At 37.6% G+C, this 22,633-nt stretch overlaps 1 pseudogene; it reads left to right on the top strand.

Annotated features, from left to right (window-relative positions):
- The first annotated feature begins 851 nt into the window (after positions 1-851).
- Positions 852-22,037, top strand: LOC115863386 (hyaluronan synthase 2-like; annotated as a pseudogene).
- The last annotated feature ends 596 nt before the right edge of the window (positions 22,038-22,633 follow it).

Below are 22,633 nucleotides of genomic sequence, written 5' to 3'. Positions count from 1 at the left end.
ATAATCTAATACACTAAAAACACTGCATCCGTATATTTGTTTAACACATTATGATTTTCAGTGGTATGTTGCACCATCATCTCATCTGATGTTTGAAAGAGTCCTCTCAGGCGTGCTGAAAGGGCATCCTTATACCTGTTTTGCAGATAAGCAAATTGAGGTGCAGAAAGTCCCACAGCTACTAAGGTGAGAAACTCAGGGTTATAAATGTCCATCGACAGAGGAATGGATAAAGAAGATGAGGTGCATATATAAAATGGAATTTACTCAGTCTTTTAAAAGAAAGAAATAATGCCATTTACAGCAGCATAGACGCATCTAGAGATTGTCATACTGAGTGAAGTAAGTCAGACAAAGAGAAATATCGTATGATATCCCTTACACGCAGAATCTAAAAAGAAATGAACTTATTTACAAAACAGAAACAGACTCACAGGCTTAGAGAACAAACTTATGGTTATGAGGGGGGAAGGGTGGGTGGAAGGGATAATTAAGGAGTTTGGGATCGACATGTACACACTGCCATATTTAAAGTTGATAACCAACAAGGACCTACTGTATAGCACAGGGAACTCTGCTTAATGTTATGTGGCAGCCTGGATGGGAGGAGAGTTTGGGGGAGAATGGATACATGTATATGTATGGCTGAGTCACTTTGCTGTGTGCCTGAAACTATCACAACATTGGCTATACTCCAATATAAAATAAAAAGTTTTTTTTAAAAAAGGAAAGAAACTCAGGGTTAGAACACCTGGAATGCTTCTAGTCCAATGCTCTCCCTGTGATGCTATGTATATAACAAGCATGGGACAAGCATGGCTAACCAAGTGCATCATGTGATTATTTTATAGATGCATTGTGAGAAGTTTCTAAGTTTCCTGAGAATATCTGGAACCACGCTCTTTGGAGCCTCTCTCCTCACTGTAATGTTAGTTCCTTATATTGTTGGCTACCAATTTATCCATACAGATGATTACTATTTATCTTTTGGACCATATGGTGCCTTTTTAGCTTTACACTTCCTTATTCAAAACCTGTTTGCCTTTTTGGAGCACTGAAAAATGAAGAAATACTGAAATATCCCCGTTAACTTGAACAAAACTGTTGCTCTTTGCATTGCTGCGTATCAAGAAGATCCAGACTACTTATGGAAATGTTTGCGATCTGTGAAAAGGCTAACCTACCCTGGAATTAAAGTTGTCATGGTCACAGATGGAAACTTGGAAGATGACCTTTACATGATGGACATCTTCAGCGAAGTCATGGGCAGGGACAAATCAGCCACTTATATCTGGAAAAACAACTTTCACGTGAAAGGTCCTGGTGAGACAGATGGGTCACATAAAGAAAGCTCACAACTTGTCACACAGTTGGTCTTGTCCAACAGACATTTTTGCATCATGCAAAAATGGGGTGGAAAAAGAGAAGTCATGTACACGGCTTTCAGAGCACTGGGACGAAGTGTGGATTCTGTACACATAGGTTTCCACATCTTCCAGGACAAACATACGTTTAAATAAAGCATCTTTTGTATCTCTCCAGTCATATGCTATGACTTGTCCTATGACACAGTACTCCTTTCAGTTCATCTGAAAACAGCATGACTGTTGAAAGCACATTCCAAAAGAGAGAGAAAAAATCTTATGAAATGGTTAAGACAATGAAAATGCTTAACTTGTACAGTGTTATTGGTTGGAAATCAAGATTATTTTGAACAGGAGACTCGTCCTTCCTTCTCTCCCTCTATCTTACCTTTTCTTCCACCTTGGATGTGCCAACATTATTATTTTCCACAATCTTAAAATCACCAGCGTTGCCAAAAAATAGTGTCTGTCCCAGCAGAAGTGTCTTGAGAAAATCTGCAGGCCCAAGGAAGTGTTTCACAGAGACTAGGCAAAATGAGAATGGAGAAAACAAATTTTTTTTTTTTTTTTTTTTTTGCGGGACGCGGGCCTCTCACTGTTGTGGCCTCTCCCGTTGCGGAGCACAGGCTCCAGACGCGCAGGCTCAGCGGCCGTGGCTCACGGGCCTAGCCACTCTGCGGCATGTGGGATCCTCCCGGACCGGGGCACGAACCTGTATCCCCTGCATTGGCAGGTGGACTCTCAACCGCTGCTCCACCAGGGAAGCCTGAGAAGACAATTTTGATTTAACAGGATAAGGAATTCAAAATTTAGACACAGAGAAAAAGAATAGGAAAATGAAAAAGGGTGGGGGAGATCAACTTTCCAGAGCAAAACCTAAGTCATGTTTATTTCACTTTCCAAACAGCATTACCTCATTCACTGCAACTTGAACTTTGAAAACATTTGTGATGTCGTTTGCTTGCATGAAAATCAGACAGGCTGTGTCTCTCATTAATTCCCTGCCTGCACACTCTTGGGTTTCTCCTCTCCTAGCTGTCATTGAGGTTTTCTTTTTTAGAATGTTAGTAGGGCTCCTGTGAGTTTTCTTCCTTTTTTCTTTAAATTTAATTTAATTTAATTTTTTTACATAGCAGGTTCTTACTAGTTATCTATTTTATACATATTACTGTATATATGTCAATCCCAATCTCCCAATTCATTCCACCACCCCCTCCCTGCTTTCCCCCCTTGGTTTCCATACATTTGTTCTCTACATCTGTGTCTCTATTTCTGCCTTGCAAACCAGTTCATCTGTACCATTTTTCTTTTTTTTTCTTTTCTTCTTTTTAAACATCTTTATTGGAGTATAATTGCTTTACAATGGTGTGTTAGCTTCTGCTTTATAAAAAAGTGAATCAGTTATACATATACATATGTTCCCTTATCTCTTCCCTCTTGTACGATTTTTCTAGATTCCACATATATGCGTTAATATACGACATTTGTTTTTCCCTTTCTGACTTACTATACTAGGTATGACAGTCTCTAGGTCCACCCACATCTCTACAAATGACCCAATTTTGCTCCTTTTTATAGCCTAGTAATATTCCATTGTATATATGTACCACATCTTCTTTATCCATTTGTCTGTCGATGGGCATCTAGGTTGCTTCCATGTCCTGGCTATTGTAAATAGGGCTGCAATGAACATTGGGGTGCATGTGTCTTTTTGAATTATGGTTTTCTCCGGGTATATGCCCCGTAGTGGGATTGCTGGGTCATATGGTAATTCGATTTTTAGTTTTTTAAGGAACCTCCATACTCTTCTCCATAGTGGCTGTATCAATTTACATTCCCACCAACAATGCAAGAGAGTTCCTTTTTCTCCACACCCTCTCCAGCATTTGTTGTTTGTAGATTTTCTGATGATGCCCATTCTAACCAGTGTGAGGTAATACCTCATTGTAGTTTTGATTTGCATTTCTCCAATAATTAGTGATGTAGAGCATATTTTCACGTGCCAAGAGGCCATCTGTATGTCTTCTTTGGAGAAATATCCATTTAGGCCTTCTGCCCATTTTTTGATTGGGTTGTTTGATTTTTTAATATTGAGCTGCATGAGCTGTTTATATATTTTGGAGATTAATCCTTTGTCCATTGATTGGTTGCAAATATTTTCTCCCACTCTGGGGGTTGTCTTTTTGTCTTGTTTATGGTTTCCTTTACTGTGCAAGAGCTTTTAAGTTTCATTAAGTCCCATTTGTTTATTTTTGTTCTTATTTCCATTTCTCTAGGAAGTGGGTCAAAAAGGATCTTGCTGTGATTTATGTCATAGAGTGTTCTTCCTATGTTTTCCTCTAAGAGTTTTATAGAGTCTGGCCTTACATTTTGGTCTTCAATCCAAGAACATGGTATATCTCCCCATCTGTTTGTGTCATCTTTGATTTCTTTCATCAGTGTCTTATAGTTTTCTGCTTACAGGTCTTTTGTCTTCTTAGGTAGTTTATTCCTAGGTATTTTATTCTTTTAGTTGCAGTGGTAAATGGGAGTGTGTCCTTAATTTCTCTTTCTGATCTTTTGTTGTTAGTGTATAGGAATGCAAGAGATTTCTGTGCATTAATTTTGTATCCTGAAATTTTACCAAATTCTTTGATTAGCTCTAGTAGTTTTCTGGTGGCATCTTTAGGATTTTCTATGTATAGTATCACTTCACCTGCAAACAGTGACAATTTTACTTCTCCTTTTCCAATCTGTATTACTTTTATTTCTTTTTTTTCTCTGATTGCCGAGGCTAGGACTTCCAAAACTTGGTTGAATAATAGTGGCAACAGTGGACATCCTTGTCTTCCTCATGATCTTAGAGGAAGTGCTTTCAGTTTTTCACCATTGAGACTGATGCTTGCTGTAGGTTTGTCATATATGACCTTTATTATGTTGAGGTAAGATCCCTCTATGCCCACTTTATAGAGAGTTTTAATCATAAATGGGTGTTGAATTTTGTCAAAAGCTTTTTCTACATCTATTGAGGCTATCATACATTTTTTATTCTTCCATTTGTTAATATGGTGTATCACATAGATTGATTTGCATATATTGACGAATCCTTGCATCCCTGGGATAAATCCCACTTGATCATGATGTATGATCCTTTTAATGTGCTGTTGGATTCTGTTTGCTAGTATTTTGTTGAGGATTTTTCATCTATATTCATCAGTGATATTGGTCTGTAATTTTCTTTTTTTGAAGTGTTTTTGTCTGGTTTTGGTATCAGGATGATGGTGGCCTCAGAGAATGAGTTTGGGAGTGTTCTTTCCTCTGCAATTTTTTGGAAGAGTTTGAGAAGGATGAGTGTTAGCTCTTCTCTAAATGTTTGATAGAATTCACCTGTGAAGCCATCTGGTCCTGGACTTTTGTTTGTTGGAAGGTTTTTAATCACAGCTTCAATTTCAGTGCTTGTGATTGGTCTGTTCATATTTTCTGTTTCTTCCTGGTTCAGTGTTGGAAGGTTATATCTTTCTAAGAATTTGTCCATTTCTTCCAGGTTGTCCTATTTATTGGCATAGAGTTGCTTGTAGTAGTCTCTTATGAAGTTTTGTATATCTGTGGTGTCCATTGTAACTTCTTTTTCATTTCTAATTTTATTGATTTGAGTCCTCTCCCCATTTTTCTTGATTAGTCTGCCTAAAGGTTTATCAATTTTGTTTATTTTCTCAAAGAACCAACTTTTAGTTTTATTGTTCTTTGCTATTGTTTTCTTTCTTTCTATTTCATTTATTTCTGCTCTGATCTTTATGATTTCTTTCCTTCTACTAACTTTGGGTTTTGTTTTTTCTTCTTTCTCTAGTTCCTTTAGGTGTAAGGTTAGATTGTTTATTTGAGATTTTTCTTTTCTCTTGAGGTAGGTAGGCTTGTATTGCTATAAACTTCCCTCTTGGACCTTCTTTTGCTGCATCCCATAGGTTTTGGATCGTCATGTTTTCATCATCATTTGTCTCTAGGTATTTTTTTTTATTTCTTCTTTGATTTCTTCTGATCAAATCTCTTGGTTATTTAGTAACATATTCTTTAGCCTCCATGTGTTTGTGTTTTTTACGTTTTTTTCCCTGTAACTGATTTCTAACCTCATAGCGTTGTGGTCAGAAAAGATGCTTGATATGATTTCAATTTTCTTAAATTTACCGAGACTTGATTTGTGACCCAAGATGTGATGTATCCTGAAGACTGTTCCATGCGCACTTGAGAAGAAAGTGTAGTCTGCTGTTTTCGGATGGAATGTCCTATAAATGTCAATCAAATCTATCAGGTCTACTGTGTCATTTAAAGCTTGTATTTCCTTATTAATTTTCTCTCTGGATGATCTGTCCATTTGTGTAGATGATCTGTCCATTGGTGTAAGTGAGTTGTTAAAGTCCCCTACTATTATTGTATTACTGTCGATTTCCTCTTTTATAGCTGTTAGCATTTGCCTTATGTATTGAGGTGCTCCTATGTTGGGTGTATAAATATTTATAATTGTTATATCTTTTTCTTGGATTGACCCCTTGATCAATATGTAGTGTCTTTCCTTGTCTCTTACAACATTCTTTATTTTAAAGTCTATTCTGTCTGATATGAGAATTGCTACTCCAGCTTTCTTTTGATTTCCATTTGAATGGAATATCTTTTTCCATCCCCTCACTTTCAGTCTGTATGTATCTCTAGGTCTAAAGTGGGTCTCTTGTAGACAGCATGTATATGGGTCTTGTTTTTGTATCCATCCAGCGAGCCTCTGTCTTTTGGTTGGGGCATTTAATCCATTCACATTTATGGTGATTATCGATATGTATGTTACTATTACCATTTTCTTAATTGTTTTGGGTTTGTTTTTGTGGGTCCTTATCGTCTCTTGTGTTTCCCACTTAGAGAAGTTCCTTTAGCATTTGTTGTAGAGCTGGTTTGGTGGTGCTGAATTCTTTTAGCTTTTGTTTGTCTGGAAAGCTTTTGATTTCTCCGTTGAACCTGAATGAGATCCTTGCTGGGTAGAGTAATCTTGGTTGTACGTTCTTCCCTTTCATCACTTTAAATATATCATGCCACTCCCTCTGGCTTGTAGAGATTCTGCTGAGAAATCAGCAGTTAACCTTATGGGAATTCCCTTGTATGTTATTTGTCATTTTCCCCCTGTTGCTTTTAATAATTTTTCTGTCTTTAATTTTTGTCAATTTGATTACTATGTGTCTCGGCGTGTTTCGCCTTGGGTTTATCCTGCCTGGGACTCTCTGCACTTTTTGGACTTGGGTGGCAGCTATTTCCTTTCCCATGTTAGGGAAGTTTTCAACTATAATATCTTCAAATATTTTCTCAGGTCCTTTCTCTCTCTCTTCTCCTTCTGGGACCCCCATAATACAAATGTTGGTGCATTTAATGTTGTCCCAGTGGTCTCTTAGTGTCTTCATTTCCTTTCATTCTTTTTTCTTTATTCTGTTCCAGAGCAGTGAATTCCACCATTCTGTCTTCCAGGTCACTTATCCGTTCCTCTGCCTCAGATATTCTGCTATTGATTCCTTCTAGTGCATTTTTCATTTCACTTATTGTATTGTTCATCTCTGTTTGTTTGTTCTTTAATTCTTGTAGGTGTTTGTTCTTTAATTCTTCTAAGTCTTTGTTAAACATTTCTTGCATCTTCTTGATCTTTGCCTCCATTCTTTTTCCGAGGTTCTGGATCATCTTCACTATCATTATTCTGAATTCTTTTTCTGGAAGGTTGTCTATCTCCACTTCATTTAGTTGGTTTTCTGGGGTTTTATTTGTTCCTTCATCTGGTAGATAGTCTTCTGCCTTTTCACTTTGTCTATCTTTCTGTGAATGTGGTTTTCGTTTCACAGGCTGCAGGATTGTAGTTCTTCTTGCTTCTGCTGTCTTCCCTCTGGGAGATGAGGCTATCTAAGAGGCTTGTGCACATTTCCTGACGGGAGGGACTCATGGAGGTTAGAGCTGGGTGTTGCTCTGGTGGGCAGAGCTCAGTAAAACTTTAATCTGCTTTTCTGCTGATGGGTGGAGCTGAGTTCCCTCCCTATTTTTTGTGGCCTGGAGCAAACCAGCACTGGAGTCTACAGGCCCTTTGGTGGGGCTAATGGCAGACTCTGGGAGGGCTCATGCCAAGGAGTACTTCCCAGAACTTCTGCTGCCAGTGTTCTTCCCCTCAGTGAGCCACAGCCACCCCCTGCATCTGCAGGAGACCATCCAACACTAGCAGATAGGTCTGGTTCAGTCTCCTATGTGGTCACTGCTCCTTCCCCCTGGGTCCTGATGCACACACTACTTTGTGTGTGCCCTCCAAGAGTGGAGTCTCTGTTTCCCCCAGTCCTGTCAAAGTCCTGAAGTCAAATCCCGCTAGCCCTCAAAGTCTTATTCTCTGGGAATTCCTCCTCCTGTTGCCAGACTCCCAGGTTGGGAAGCCTGATGTCAGCCTCAGAACCTTCACTCCAGTGGGTGGACTTCTGTGGTATAAGTGTTCTCCAGTTTGTGGGTCACCCACCCAGCAGTTATGGGATTTGACTTTACTGTGATTGCACCCCTCCTACCATCTCACTGCAGCTTCTCCTTTGTCTTTCGATGTGGGGTATCTTTTTTGTTGAGTTCCAGTGTCTTCCTTTCGATGATTGTTCAGCAGTTAGTTGTGATTCTGGTGCTCTTGCAAGAGGGAGTGAGCACACATCCTTCTACTCCACCATCTTCAACCAATCTCTCCTGTGAGTTTTCTAGTTGTAATTTTCTGCAGATGCTTTACTAGATTTTGGTCATAATAATATCAAGAAGGGAGAAATGTCTCTGGCTTACAAAATCCACTGGACACTCTTAGCCTTCTGTTGAAAGTAAAATTCTAGTTTTCAGAGGACGCATCATATTTTTTAGGGGTCTTTATGGGCATGAAGTGATGCCCAGTGGACCTCTTTGTGTAATGGGATAAAAATGGACTCTGGCTTTAATGTCAATTGACTGAGATTCTAGTCACAGTTTTTAGTAGGTGGTTGACCTTGAGCAAGACCACCTCCCAAACCTCGGTTATCTGGATACAAGAAACTAATCTCATAAAGGGTTTGAGATAATTATTTCAAATCATGTATCCAAAGGGACTTAACAAAAGTTGTTAATAATGGTATTGTTAATATTATTAAAAAGTTTGCTGACAATACTATTGTTATTTTCTTATATGATCATCTAGTCCTTACTTCAAAATATAGTACATGTCAATGCCCACCACACAGTGAATTCAGTTAATCTCTGAAGAGTTTTGAAACATTTCTTAAGTTGACGTCATCTGCATATTAATCACTCTTCTAGGGAGTTGATAGAGTTTCACTCCCAAGTTCTTCTAATTTCTAGAACTATCACAATTTAGGTAGTTGTAATTAACTCAGGACATTTTTACATATTTGCCTTTTGCAACTTCAGGCCCAGATGAGAAAGTAAAATGAAATATTTAAAGGAAGGGATGACTTGGAAACTTGCAGAGGATTTGAAGAATGAAACCTAAAAGGAGAGAACATCTATTTTGATATTTTCCCTTTAATTCTGGTTAAAACCGTCATTACATTTATTATTTCTAATCAAGAATTCATCGTGTGGGGTTTCCTTTTTTTTTTTTTTTAAACCTGCTCTTCCCAAATCTACATCTCCCATCTTTTTTTGTTTTGAATTTTGCTTGTATTCTTGACAACTTGACATTGTACCTGTCCAGGAAAAAAATAATATAAAGTATGAAATGTTAGAATAGCCTTCCTGCTACAGACCTAACCAGGCTTGAGAAATTTCCTTCCTTCAGGGTGAAGCCTCCAGATAGACTGACCCTAGCAGCAGCTGTTAACTGGGCCCTGAATCCTTTGTAGACTCTCAGCCCATTCCAACCATCTAAACCGGGTAAAAAATCTTTTGGCATTCTGAGACCAGTAAATTCCATTCAGTCATCCCTCATGAAATCCCCAGATACTTAACCATCCTTGCCCTATAGCAGTGGAAATTTCTAAAATTTAAATATATGTATAACAGATTTACTTTGCTGTACACCTGAAATTAACACAACATTGTAAATCAACTATACTTCAATAAATATTGAATAAAAAATATACTCTCATCTACCATTCTGACTGACCCAAGGTCCAAGAGTTGCAGAGCAGGAGCCACAGAAAGACAAAGGGGGAGGAGTTGAGGTTATTGACTCCTGAGCATTACAAGTGATTGAATGTGGAGTTCAAGTTGGTTCGGGATGGAAGGAAGCAAAGTTCAGGTGCTAATACACAAGAGAGAATGGGGGTAGGGGAAGAAATGGACCATCTGCTCATACTTGCTAACCTGGCTAGAGAACACTGTTTAACTGTGCAGAGAGATGGCCAAAATGATTGGTTTCCAGTTGCAGCTGGATCCTCAGCACTGGTCAGCACTCTTTTCATTTGATTTGACCTTGAGTAAATGTTTTGCTTATTGTTCTCATGTCTCTTATTTCATATTTTCACCACTTGGCCAAGGCCTTACCCAAACTCCTCCCTGCTTAACTACCTATGATCTTGCCTCCTATGAAAGAGAATATCAAAAATATGTGTTCTGAAGGTTGTCAAGATCTTCTTTACTCTCTCCTGCTTACAGTTTCAAAGGTACCCTTCCTATCTCAAGGGTAACCTTCCATCTACTCTCCTGGGCTCTCTGGGTAGGCATCCTCTGGTCTATTCCAGACCAATCTTTATCAGTTATCACCTCTTCCCTATCTTTCTCAGCTGTCATTTCTAGTCTTCTCTACTGACTACTGTCTCAGTTTTATAGCCCCTCAAATAATTAATACTGACCTGGAATATTGAGGGAAGATTTAGTCTAGGATAAATGCAATGTGGTAGAGAATTCATCCGTGATGCTAGTGGCTCCTTTCAGAGACAGAGAAGATAGAAAAACAGAAGAAGAAAAATAACAAAATGACAAAACAAAGACGTGGAGAATGAGAAATAAAGAGGAGGATGAGGAAGATTTTCTTAATTTTGAATCAAAGTATTTTCTGGAGAAACTTTTTTTTTTTCAAAGAAGGACAGATTCTGTTCTGTCTAGATATGGCTCAAGGTAGGGCAAAAGTCTTTCTTATCTTTTCAAATTAGTATTTATGTTAGCTTTTTTATTTGCCAAAATAACACATGATTAGGGCAGTGTGTTTTTTAAAAATGTAGAAAATCACAATGAGCAAAATTAAAATCATCTGCAGAAAATACTTGACTCAAACATAGATTGTCAAATATAATACTTTCTAGCATATATCTCTCTTTTTTCCCTTCTTTTTTTAAAATTTAATTTAATCTTTTAAATTTATTTTTTAATTGATATATAATTGCTTTACAATGCTGTGTTAGTTTCCGCTGTACAATGAAGTGAATCAGCTATATGTATACCTGTATCCCCTCCCTCTCGGGCCTCCCTCTCCCACCCAACTCCCACCCATCTAGGTCTTCACAGAGCACTAAGCTGAACTCCCTGTGCTATACAGCAGATTCCCACTAACTACCTATTTTACACATGGTACTATTTCCTCTTCATTTATTTGGTCTTATAGGTTTTTACCTTGCTCCTTCATCTGTGACTATTTTTGTTGCTTCATTTTTTTTTTTTTTTCTTTATGGGTGGGATTGCGTTCCTGTCTTACTGGTTGTTTGGCCTGAAGCTTCCAGCACTGGAGTTTGTAGGCTGTTGGGTAGAGCTGGGTCTTGGTGCTGAGATGAAGACCTCTGGGAGACCTCACTCCGATGAATATTCCCTGGGGTCTGAGGTTCTCTGTTAGTCCAGTTGTTTGGACTCAGAGCTCCCACTGCAGAAGCTCAGGCCTGACCCCTGGCTCGTGAACCAAGATCCCACAAGCTGCACAGGGTGGCAAAAAAAAAAAAAAAAAAGAAGAAAAAAAGGAGTAGAACAATAACAAAGAGTAAAAAATAAAATAAGATTAGAAAACTAACAGATATGTTAGAAAAAATAAAAATATAGATGAAACAACAACGGGAAGGTAAAACAGTCCCCTTCTTTTTAAAAAAAAATTTGAGGGACTTTCCTGGCAGTCCAGTGGTTAAGACTTTACCTTCCAATGCAGGGGATGTGGGTTCAATCCCTGGTTGGTGATCCCTAAGATCCCACACACCTTGTGGCCAAAGAACCAAAAAGTAAAACAGAAGCAATATTGTAACAAATTCAATAAAGACTTTAAAAATGGCCCACACCAAAAAACTCTTTAAAAGAAGAAATTTTAAATTATGTTATACTTGCCTTTTTGCATCATTTTTTAAATCTACAATATCAGAAGACTTTAAGTATCCTGTGACATCTAGATTATTTAATTGCTTTAACATATCTCCTGTCACTGAATGTGGATTTTACAACGTAAATGGCTATCAGTCTGTGTGATGAAAGAGAAAAATTATCTCAGGAAGTGTGCATTAGGGATTTCCCACGTGGAAAATATACAATACTGTAAATATGAACATTTTCTAAAAAGAAAGTATATAGGAGACAACTGTGTTAATACAGTAAGTCCCCTAAATACGAACCTTCGAGTTGCAAACTTTCAAAGATGCGAACATGTGTTCGCATGTCCAATCACATAAGTTAGTTCATGTGTCTGGCATACCTTGTCATGTGCGTGCATCCTCTACAAGTGGTTGTGCTTTTGTGTACTTTACTGTACAGTACTGTATAGAGTACAGTAGAACAGTATCTTTATTTCAAGACCAGGATGTCCAGAAGTAAGCATAAAAGCAGCAGTGATGTAGCTGCTACTGCTGTACTTTTCAAGGTAATGTATTGTAAGATTAAAAATGTTTTCTTATTTTTTGTGATTGTTTGTTTTTTTATGTATTATTTGTGTGAAAAGTATTATAAACCTACTACAGTAAAGTACTATATAGCCGATTGTGTTAGTTGGGTACCTAGGCTAACTTTGTTGGACTTAACGAACAAATTGGACTTATCGAACATGCTCTTGGAAAAGAACTCGTTCATAGGTAGGGGACTTATTGTAAATACGAATATTTTCTAAAAGGAAAGTATATAGGAGACAACTTTATTATTAACTTAATCAGGTAGCATCCTAGGTATCCAAGATTCATTAAGCAGGAGAAAAGTAAGACTGAATCATTCATAATAGTAGAGTTGACCCTTATTATTTATGAATTCTGTATTTGTAAATTAACCTACTCACTAAATTGTATTCGCTACCCCAAAATCAACAGTTGCAGTGCTTTTGTAGTCATTTGCAGACACGTGCAGAGTGGCAAAAGATTTGATTTGCCCAATTTGCACGTTCCCTGCTAAAGTCAAACAAGATTATGCTTGCCTTCTTGCCTCAGTTTTTAGATAGTAAACGTATAACATCTTTAGTTATTTGTTATGGTAACAAATACCATATTTTTGCTTAAAATGGTCCCCAACTGCAGCGTCAAAGTGCTATCCAGGGTTCGTAACACACAAAGACTATAATTGCTTTATGGAGAAAATAGGTTTGTTAGATGAGCTTTACTCAGGCATGAGTTATAGTGTAGTTATAGTTGGACATGAGTTCACTGTCAATGAATTGTGTGTGTGTGTGTGTGTGTGTGTGTTTTAAAACAGAAGCACAAATAAAAAAAGTTTAGACATTAATCACTAGACAAAAATATTGTGATCAGAGTCTTGGAGGACTCTAACCCTATATTTCTGCTGGAAGCAAATTTTGATATTTGCTAATTCATTGTTCATAGAAACTTGGTAGAACATAGCTACTGTGAATAATGAGAATTGAATGTATATAATATTTGATTGGTTCCTGTTCTATATAGGAAGTCTAAGAGTAACTTAAATATTCTGAGGGCCGATGTTGAGAATGTTATATAATACGTTTCTTTGTATTCTTCATTTTATAGGATAAGATTAAGAGCACATTGAACTAGGAAAGGGAAAATCTGAATCTAGATTCAACTTAGTTGTTTAGATTGGTGTTTAAAGGCCACCATTATAGGATTTCCTGATTCCCTTTTTTAGAATAAGAATTCCAAACATTTGGAATAAGGGTGTTTCATTGCTTAAGACTTAGAGGTGACAACATTTGGTTTCTCACTTTTCCAGCTGGCTTGTCACCTTTGCTTTACACCTTCTATAAACTTCACTTATATTTAAGCCTTCCTAAAAAGGAAAGGAGAATAACCAAATGATTCCTTTTTTAAAAAATTCAATGTTTTGAAGATATTCTAGGTTGAGCAGAGACCAGAATTATTTTATAAAAATTTGGGTAATTCATCCTACCAAAGAAGGAATATATCTTCCTAATCTCTTTCAAGAAGAGTAATAAAGAAATGCCAAATTGTATAGGTGTCCAGAAGTAGAGGCTTTCCATTGGCTAGATTTGAGATCTTATACCATAAACCAAATACTATAAGAGAGGATTGTCCTCCCCATTCTCCATCTCTCTCCCAAAAGAAAGATTATCTTTTTTTTTTCCTGTGAGGACATTTTTTTTTTCTGAAATTATTTTACTCATTAATTTCAAATGGGCTTTTTAGCTCTAAAATTCTTAGATTTTATGATTTTGTATTTGCACTTCCATCATTCGCCATTATGTATTTGTTGCTTAATCTGAAGCTGGTAAATTTAGCTGCATGCTTACATGTAAGTTCCATTTATCCAGAATGCAAATAAATAGAAAAAGATTTTTTTTAATGAAAATATCATGTAATATTGATAAAGTCCTAGAAGTCTGTTTAATATAATTAATGACCATAAGCTGTGAATTTTGATTGAGCTTTTGGTCAACTGTGTGCAATATTCTATTTTCGTGAAAGTTTTTTTTTTTTTTTTTTTTTTTTGCGGTACGCGGGCCTCTCACTGGCCGCGGGCTCCTCTCCTGTTGCGGAGCCCAGACTCTGGACACGCAGGCTCAGCGGCCATGGCTCACGGGCCCAGCCGCTCCGCAGCATGTGGGATCTTCCCAGACTGGGGCACGAACCCGTGTCCCCTGCATCAGCAGGCGGACTCCCAACCACTGCGCCACCAGGAAAGCCCCATGAAGGTTATTTTTTGTCCCAGTTCTTTGGTTTCCCCCATCTTCTGCATGCATATGGTCCCACACAAATTACCAGTCATATGTACTCTTTTTCATCAAACAATGCAGTTCTTAGGGCCTATATTAAACAGATAAAACTGTGTCATATATATTTATGTACTTCCAAAACCAAAGATTATGTTTCATTTTAAGTAGTATCACATTCAGCAGGGTCAAAGTCAATGAAGAGATGCTGACTCAAGATGCAACAAATGCTTTTGTAAATTTCCATGGGTCCAGCCTTTACTACAGGAACTTTCATACATTGTACTCCAAGGATATAATTCATGCTATAAATGAATCATAATCAGCTGTAAACTCTTCTCTAATATAATTCTTTCCTTAGTAGATGGCCCAATCTAAGGATTCTTACATTGCCTTTTCAGGTACACTGACTTGTTTATGTTTGTTGGACATTGGATCAGGCATTAGTTTTTGCTCTCTGTGTCATATTTTATTTAAAGCGATGATAAGAACTCCTTTCCTCATTGGATTAGTGTCCTTAGTTTGTGCCTCTGGTTTTGATTTATCACTTCTTAGTATATATATGCCTTCCTTTCATTGAGCATTTACTATGAGCTAGTCCTTTTAAGTGCTATAAATACATTACCTAATTCTCCATCACAATAAACCTATGATGTGGATATAATTATCCATATTTTTCACCCAAGAGATGGGGACTTAGAAAGATGAGGTGAGGAGTCTAAGGTTAAGAAGCTAGTCCAAATGAATATAACCGGTCAATGGTGGATTGTGACTCAGATCTGTCTGATTCCAAGATTTTGCATAGTGCTTTCTTTTCCTTTCAGTAATGTGCTTACTTTGGTCTGGTACTCTTAGGACTTCAGGGGGCTGGAACCATATTGTGTTTGCTGGTAAATAACTATATGTGAATTTTTGTTGTTGTTGTTCTGGCTGACCCCTTTTCACTAGAGAAATCTCCCAGGGGAAGGAAGAGTAAGGAGGACTTTCCATTTATTTTGTGGTTAAGTGGTGGCAGGGAAACTAGGTAGTTGGGTCACAATCAAGAGTAGTTTCAAAATGTGGTAGAAAGAAATAGTCTCGCTGGGTTCAGGTTAAGGTGAAGAGTCAAGATTAAGAAAGGACTGAGGTTTACAAGCAGGCAGAGGGTGAAAGCAGTAGCAACAGAATGAGTCTTGATTTATCTTCAGCCTGTTTCCTCATCGAAGGCAGCCAGAATAGTTAAGGCTTCCTCTTGCTGTGTAGCTCTCAGAGCCCTTTGAAGTGGTGCGGGGCAGGCAGAGGTGGAGAATCCACCAGTCAGTCTGAAAGGAAATATGTTTAAAAAAAGGTGAAACATGGATACTCAGCATTTTAGACTTGGGTCTTAGAAGTTGAAAAACATATGGTAGAATAACTAACAATATTTCTACAGGATATTTTGATTTAAATTGTTGTGAGGTAGATTAACTAAGATCAGTGAGATAAGTTGGAATGGACTTCAGTCTAACAGCTTATTTAACACATTTATAGCAATTTATATATCTATAGGTGTTTTGGATACATCGGAACTTGTTCATTGTGATAAGATATTCTTGATATGTAATCCATTCTCATGTTCCTTTTGGTGATTCTCTTTACTGAGTCACCTGTTCATGGTGATAAGTGGGTTTACTTAGCATGTATAAACAATTAAAGATTATTACCCTATACTAATGGCATATATGACTTTTCTGTGAGCCTTTGTAATTTACCGAGTACTTTTACATACAGTGTGTCACTCTGGTATCATGATGATGGTAACAGTTTGTTCAAGGTCATAAAAGTAGTAAGCCTCTTGATTTGTTGTAATAGTCAAATCTTGGCCTATTATAAGAATAGGAGATAGAGGCAATCGTAAAAACCTCTAGTAGAGTTAAATGGGGACTTAGAACATACTTTATCTCAACTTGTTCTTTTAGTTTGTTCTTTGTTTTTTTATGAAAGAGACCCACCCCCGGCTCCCCAACCAATTCTTTTAGGCTCAGGGTTGGCATACTTGCTTGTAAAAGGCCTGATAGAAACCATTAAGCTTTGCGGGCTATATGGTCTGTGTTGCAGCTATTCAACTTTGCTGTTTTAGTGTGAAAGCAGCCATAGATAATATGAAACTGAATGTGCATGACTGGGTTCCAATAAAACTTTATTTATGGCCACTGGAATTTGAATTTCATATAATTTCCATGTATCACAAAAAATTCTTTTTCAATTTTTTTTCAGCTATTTAAAAAGGTAAAAGCTATTTTTAACCCCCAGGCCATACAGAAATTGGTGGGAAGGCAGACTCGTCCGTAGACCTTAGTTCGCCAACTCCTGTTTTAGATACGGAGAAAGCGGCGGCACTGTCTCTTGGCTAGAACAGTGAAGGACAGGGAGCCATGGTCTTAAGCAATTTAGCCGATGATTCTGTGGTTAAGACTGAGGTGGCTGGTTCCTCCCAATAACGTCTTCTTGTCTTGACATTTTCCACTCATTTTAGTCAAAATTTAGTGACTTTGCCTCATTTCCATATCTCCCAGTGAGAAATCTTATGACTGGCGATCATGTAGTTTAAACAAATTACAGTGATACATTCAGCGTGGACAGAAAGACATTTTGATTTGTTCTCCAGTTGTTTCCTGTGTGCAAATCAGTCCTGTGGTTTTTCCCAGTGTGAGGTTAAGCTCCTTGTGAACTGGTGTATTTCTCCCACAGTTTCTAGCCCAGAGCTAAACAGCCAACATTCGTGAAATCGCACACTTCTCATTAATTGGTGAGGAGACAGCTAGAAATCCTGTTTTTACTAGACTGATTTTAAGAAGGGCTAGAGTTATACCCTTTACACACAAACAAATTAATACTGTTATATCCATGAACATACATGCTTTCACAGACTGTCATCGACGGTGGTTTTCTAGTTGGCATTCTATCACCAAAGAACATCCAGAAATTGAACTTCTTTAGAAAACTCTTTGATCCCACTATAACAAACCCCTCCCAGGAGATTTCTGAGAGCTTTCCCTTCTGACAGTTAAACTCACCATGTGAACAATCTCTCTCTGAGAACTTCTGGCACTTTGCTGTTGGAAACTGGGAGGGGCAGGGCCAATTTAGATATGCAGAACCTCAGAAGTTTGGTTCAAGTTTAGTCATTTCACAGAGGCAGTTCCCTTGGCTTGCTTATCTTACAAGCAGGCGGAGTTACTTGAACATTAATTCTAGGTTGCCCCCTTCCTGTTGTTTTTAGTCTTATTTTAGCTTTCTGGTTTTACCTTTCCCAGCTTGAGTCAATAGAGGTGGGTGTGGCCATAAACTCTGGATGCTGAGAGGTGGAAAGGTGGCTTTGAAATTATGCCTTCACTTTCTACTACCCTAGTTACTGGCCTGCCAGGCTTACAGCTGTATACCAAACAGTGACAGACAAGGCATGAGAGAGCAAAATATCGCTATTGGAGGAATTTGCTTAGGTTTCTGAGGCTTGGGAGCCTTGAGTATAAACTGAAGTATTAGAAAAATCCTATTTTCTACAATGAAAACCTTATGCCTAGTTTTTGTCTAAATTTTTTCCCCTAGAAAAGTGAGACCATGCTGGGCCAATATAGAAGGCCAAGAAAACAATAAACGGGTTTTATTTAGAAAATATATTTATTATGCTTCTAAATAAGCAATATAAAATTAAAAATTTAGAAGTTAACCCAAAATTGCTATAATGAGTTAAATCTAGAGAGGTGATGAGTTCAGTTTTTATAACCGGATACCCTATATACTTCTTAAGTCATATGTTCCAATAATGCAGTTAAATTGCTGTTTTCACCAACATTTTTATTAGTATATAATCTTTTCAGAAAAAAACACCAATTAGTAAAACTGACACAGACGCAGTTTTTAAAATGCTGGGATTCCTTAACTTATTACGTGAGCAGGTCGTGCTACATATGTATAAATTCTCCTTCAACTGTGAGAGTTTATGCTTCTACAAATTATTTTCTTAGTTTTTTTTTTCAAAACTGGTATATCAAATCCCTACTATTTTTATAAAGTAGTGAAAAAACTGTAAAAATAATTGCTAGTGATATAAATAATTAGGCTAAGTCTTGATTAAATTCCATCTAGGGCTGCCAGACTTGTTGGCAAAATAATGGGAATTACAGATAATACGCCCATATCTGCCAACCATGTCATTTATTGTTTGGATGGGATGTGAAACTGGTTCATTACATGTTAGCTCTGATCAATTTATATCTACCATGGCCTTGCTACATTCCCAGAAAAGAATAATATTAAAAAACAAAACACAATTCAACTGAGTAAATTTGAAGGTCCAATAATTGGCTTTATTTAATGATTCATGAGTCAGGCAGCATCCCATCTTAGCAGATAGGAGCTCTGAGAAGCTGTACATAATGGAAGGGTTTTGGTTTTTTTTATTTGCTTTGTTTTGTTTTGTTTTCTGGCAGAAAGGGCTGGAAAAAGGAAGTTTCTAGCAAAAAGTGGATTGTTTCAGACAAGGTTACCTTCTTTTGGGAGAAGCTGGGGCTTCTATCCGGCAGATTTCCTCACTAGTGCTGACCAGGTAATTCCATATTGACTGCTTGAAAGTCACATTCCTTGCAGAGGCTTAAATTATAATTAGGTTCAATATTAAGTCTTGGTTTGCTGACATGGGGCCAAGCACAACTGACTCCATTTTGGGCCTGTTGTTTCTTTTTAACAATTTCCACATTTAGATTAGACTCTCACCTTAACAGAAATGTGATCAAAATTTAAGGAACTGTTCTTTAAAAAAATTAGGAGATATTTTTTAGGAGCATTTGCTTGGCACTTAGTGACTGTGAACATGTATTTAAAGCTTTTGAGAGAATACAACACACCAGGGAGAGTACGGTGACTATTATAAGCAGGATAATTCCCAATGTCTGAAGAGCACTTTAGAGCCATGGTCCTCAAGACCCAAACCAATCAAAATCAAATAAGTCCAAGAAAAGACCTCATCAAAGGAGTCATCTTTTTAAGCCAAGTGTTTTGCTCACTGATCTTGTGTAACTGAGTTTCAATTTCCCCAGAAGTGTTAAGGTTATCCCCCTTAGCAATGTCTTGGGAGATGGGTGACTGAGTTATCCTTCCAGGCTAATGCCAGAGTATTGAAAGATATCATATATATGCCCACTTTTGACTACATGGAGTACACTCATCATCTTCTCTTCTTTAATTTACTTCTTACTTCTTCTTTGCAGGTTTGTGATTCAGACACTATGCTTGACTCTGCCTCAACTGTGGAGATGGTAACAGTTTCAGAAGAAGACCCCAACGTTGGAGGTGTCCGGGGAGATGTCCAGGTACATATGGCTTCACTTTTTGCATGAGTCACTTTTAGTAGCACCCTCACTCATTGAGTCCTTGCACATATATTTACTACACACCAAACTCTGTGCCACATATTGGTTTTGGTGCTGGAGACACATTAGAATGTGCCTCGAACACACTTTACTGTGTCTTCTCTTGTTAAAATAATTTATGATTTCTTTGCTTAATCCTGGGTTATAACTCACATATGTGGTGGCTGATAAGTCATCTGAAATATAATGTAAGTGTGTATGGTTTCCACCATCTCTTCTTGAGCCATAACTTAATGTTCTGATAAAATGATGTTGGAACCCATTTAATACAAGGGTTAAAAAATGGAAGTATGGCAGGGAATGGATTCTACATCTCATACCTACGTATTTAAAACCCATGGTTTTCCAATTATTTACTTCCTATTATTTGCTATCAATGCGGAAACAATTAGTGAAACAAACATTAATATTGTTATTAATCGTTATCAATATTAATATTGAAATGTATGGGATGGGAAAACAAATATGTGAAAATATGTGAGGTTTAAAATGACTCCTTTGCAAAAGTGCAATTAGCTTTTAGCAAAAGATGAGAAGCATATGGAAATATAACTTTAAATTTAAAGTTTTAAATTGCATTGCATTGCTGTATAACCCATATTTATATGCATGGTAATACTGAAGGGGAAGAAAACGCACTAGATGGACACAGAAATAGCCTGGTGATAAAAAAGAAGCATGCAAAATTCAGATGAAAACTGAACAAAGTTGAGACAGAGGAGATAATTATGAAATATTGCCAAGAAAAAACTGATAATTTTCAACAGCCTTTGTATAGAGCCTTATTTCAGGATTCAAGTTTTGAGTAGAAGCCAGAGCAAACCATTTTATCATTGGCATTGCAAAAAAGTAGGGAGGAAGGAGAAGGAAAATTAGCAGAATTGCATGAGTTGGAAATTAACCAGAGTGGGAGAGAATAGGACTTAAAAATTTTCAAATATTAGATGGTAAGAAAGAGTGGCAGAGAACTTAGGAGCTGAGAATTAAGCCTAAAAAACCCCTCAATATTATAACATAACAACAAGAACAGGAACAAAAATCATAGCAAAAAATTACAGAGGATGATGAAGTAGAAAAAAATGTTTATTATCAATGAGTCCCAATATATGCACTCCACTTATCAAACAATCCAGTACTACAGGATCAGAGAAAATAAAATATGACCATGTCAAAAATAGGAAGAAAGCCAAAATGGGCAAATAAAATAACAAAACACTAGGTAATGACCTCAAGATGGTGCAGATTTTTTTGGAATTTTTAGCTGAGTTTTACCTTTATTTAATTATTTTTAGTTACTTTTATTTTTCTTGCAGATTTTAAACAAGTATGATTCCTGGATCTCTTTCCTCAGCAGTGTGAGGTACTGAATGGCTTTTAACATAGAAAGGGCCTGTCAGTCTTATTTTGGATGTGTCCAGTGCATTAGTGGACCTCTGGGAATGTACAGAAACTCCTTATTGCATGAATTTGTGGAAGACTGGTACAATCAAGAATTTATGGGCAGCCAGTGTAGTTTTGGAGATGACAGACATCTAACAAACCGAGTGCTGAGTCTGGGCTATGCAACAAAATACACAGCTCGATCCAAGTGCCTTACTGAAACACCTATAGAATATCTCAGATGGTTAAACCAGCAGACCCGTTGGAGCAAGTCCTACTTCCGAGAGTGGCTGTACAATGCCATGTAGTTTCATAAACATCACTTGTGGATGACCTATGAAGCAGTCATCACTGGGTTCTTCCCTTTCTTTCTCATTGCCACAGTAATCCGGTTCTTCTACAGGGGTAACGTTTGGAACATTCTCCTCTTCTTGTTAACCATCAAGTTAGTAGCTCTCATAAAATCATCTCTGCTACCTGCCTTAGAGGAAATATTGTCATGCTCTTCATGTCCTCCTACACAGTGTTATACATGTCAAGTTTACTTCCTGTTAAGATGTTTGCAATTTTAACCATAAACAAACCTGATGGGGCACATCTGGAAGGAAAACCATTGTTGTTAACTTCATGGGACTCATTCCAGTATTGGTTTGGTCTGTAATCCTTCTGGGTGGCTTGATTTTCACCATTTATGAGGAATCTAAAAAGTTATTCTCAGAATCCAAAAAGAAAGTTCTAACTATTTCATCATCCATCTATATATGCTGTTGGGTAGTGGTTTTGACACTGTATGTCGTTTTTATCAAAAAATGTGGCAGGCAGAAGAAGAAACAACAGTACGACATGATGCTTGATATATAATCTTACATTGAGGTTTGCAGACATACACAAAGCCTTCTTCCTCTAGGAGCTGTGCTGATTGTACAGAACTGTGGCGTCAGATTATGGCAACAAAGGAGACATATCACTGCTGCTGGGACTTTTACAAAGACATTTCTATGGGTTTATTTTGATCCCGCCAAATTATGCCTCCTCAACAAGAGGAAGCTCAGATTTACCCTGTTATTTCTGTAAAAGTGAAAAGAATTTTGGTTATGCAATTATTCCTACAGCACATCCACCTAACAGTGTTTTGCTCCTGTATACCTCACTAGCCATGCTTTATGTGGGTTATCATGAAAGAAATGGATTTTGGAAACTCAAGGAAAAGTTCTTTCAACACATACAACCTCTATATTTAAAATAGATGGACTTTCCCTGGAGGCGCAGTGGTTAAGAATCCACCTGCCAATGCAGGGGACACAGGTTCGATCCCTGGTCCCAGAAGAGCTCACATGTCGCGGAGCAACTAAGCCCGTGTGCCACAACTACTGAGCCTGCACTCTAGAGCCCACGAGCCACAACTACTGAGCCTGTGTGCCACAACTACTGAAGCCCACGTGCCTAGAGCCCACACT

Source organism: Globicephala melas, chromosome 17 (genome assembly GCF_963455315.2).
Source record: "Globicephala melas chromosome 17, mGloMel1.2, whole genome shotgun sequence".
Taxonomy (NCBI): Eukaryota; Metazoa; Chordata; class Mammalia; order Artiodactyla; family Delphinidae; genus Globicephala; species Globicephala melas.
This window is presented reverse-complemented; position numbering and strand designations above follow the sequence as displayed.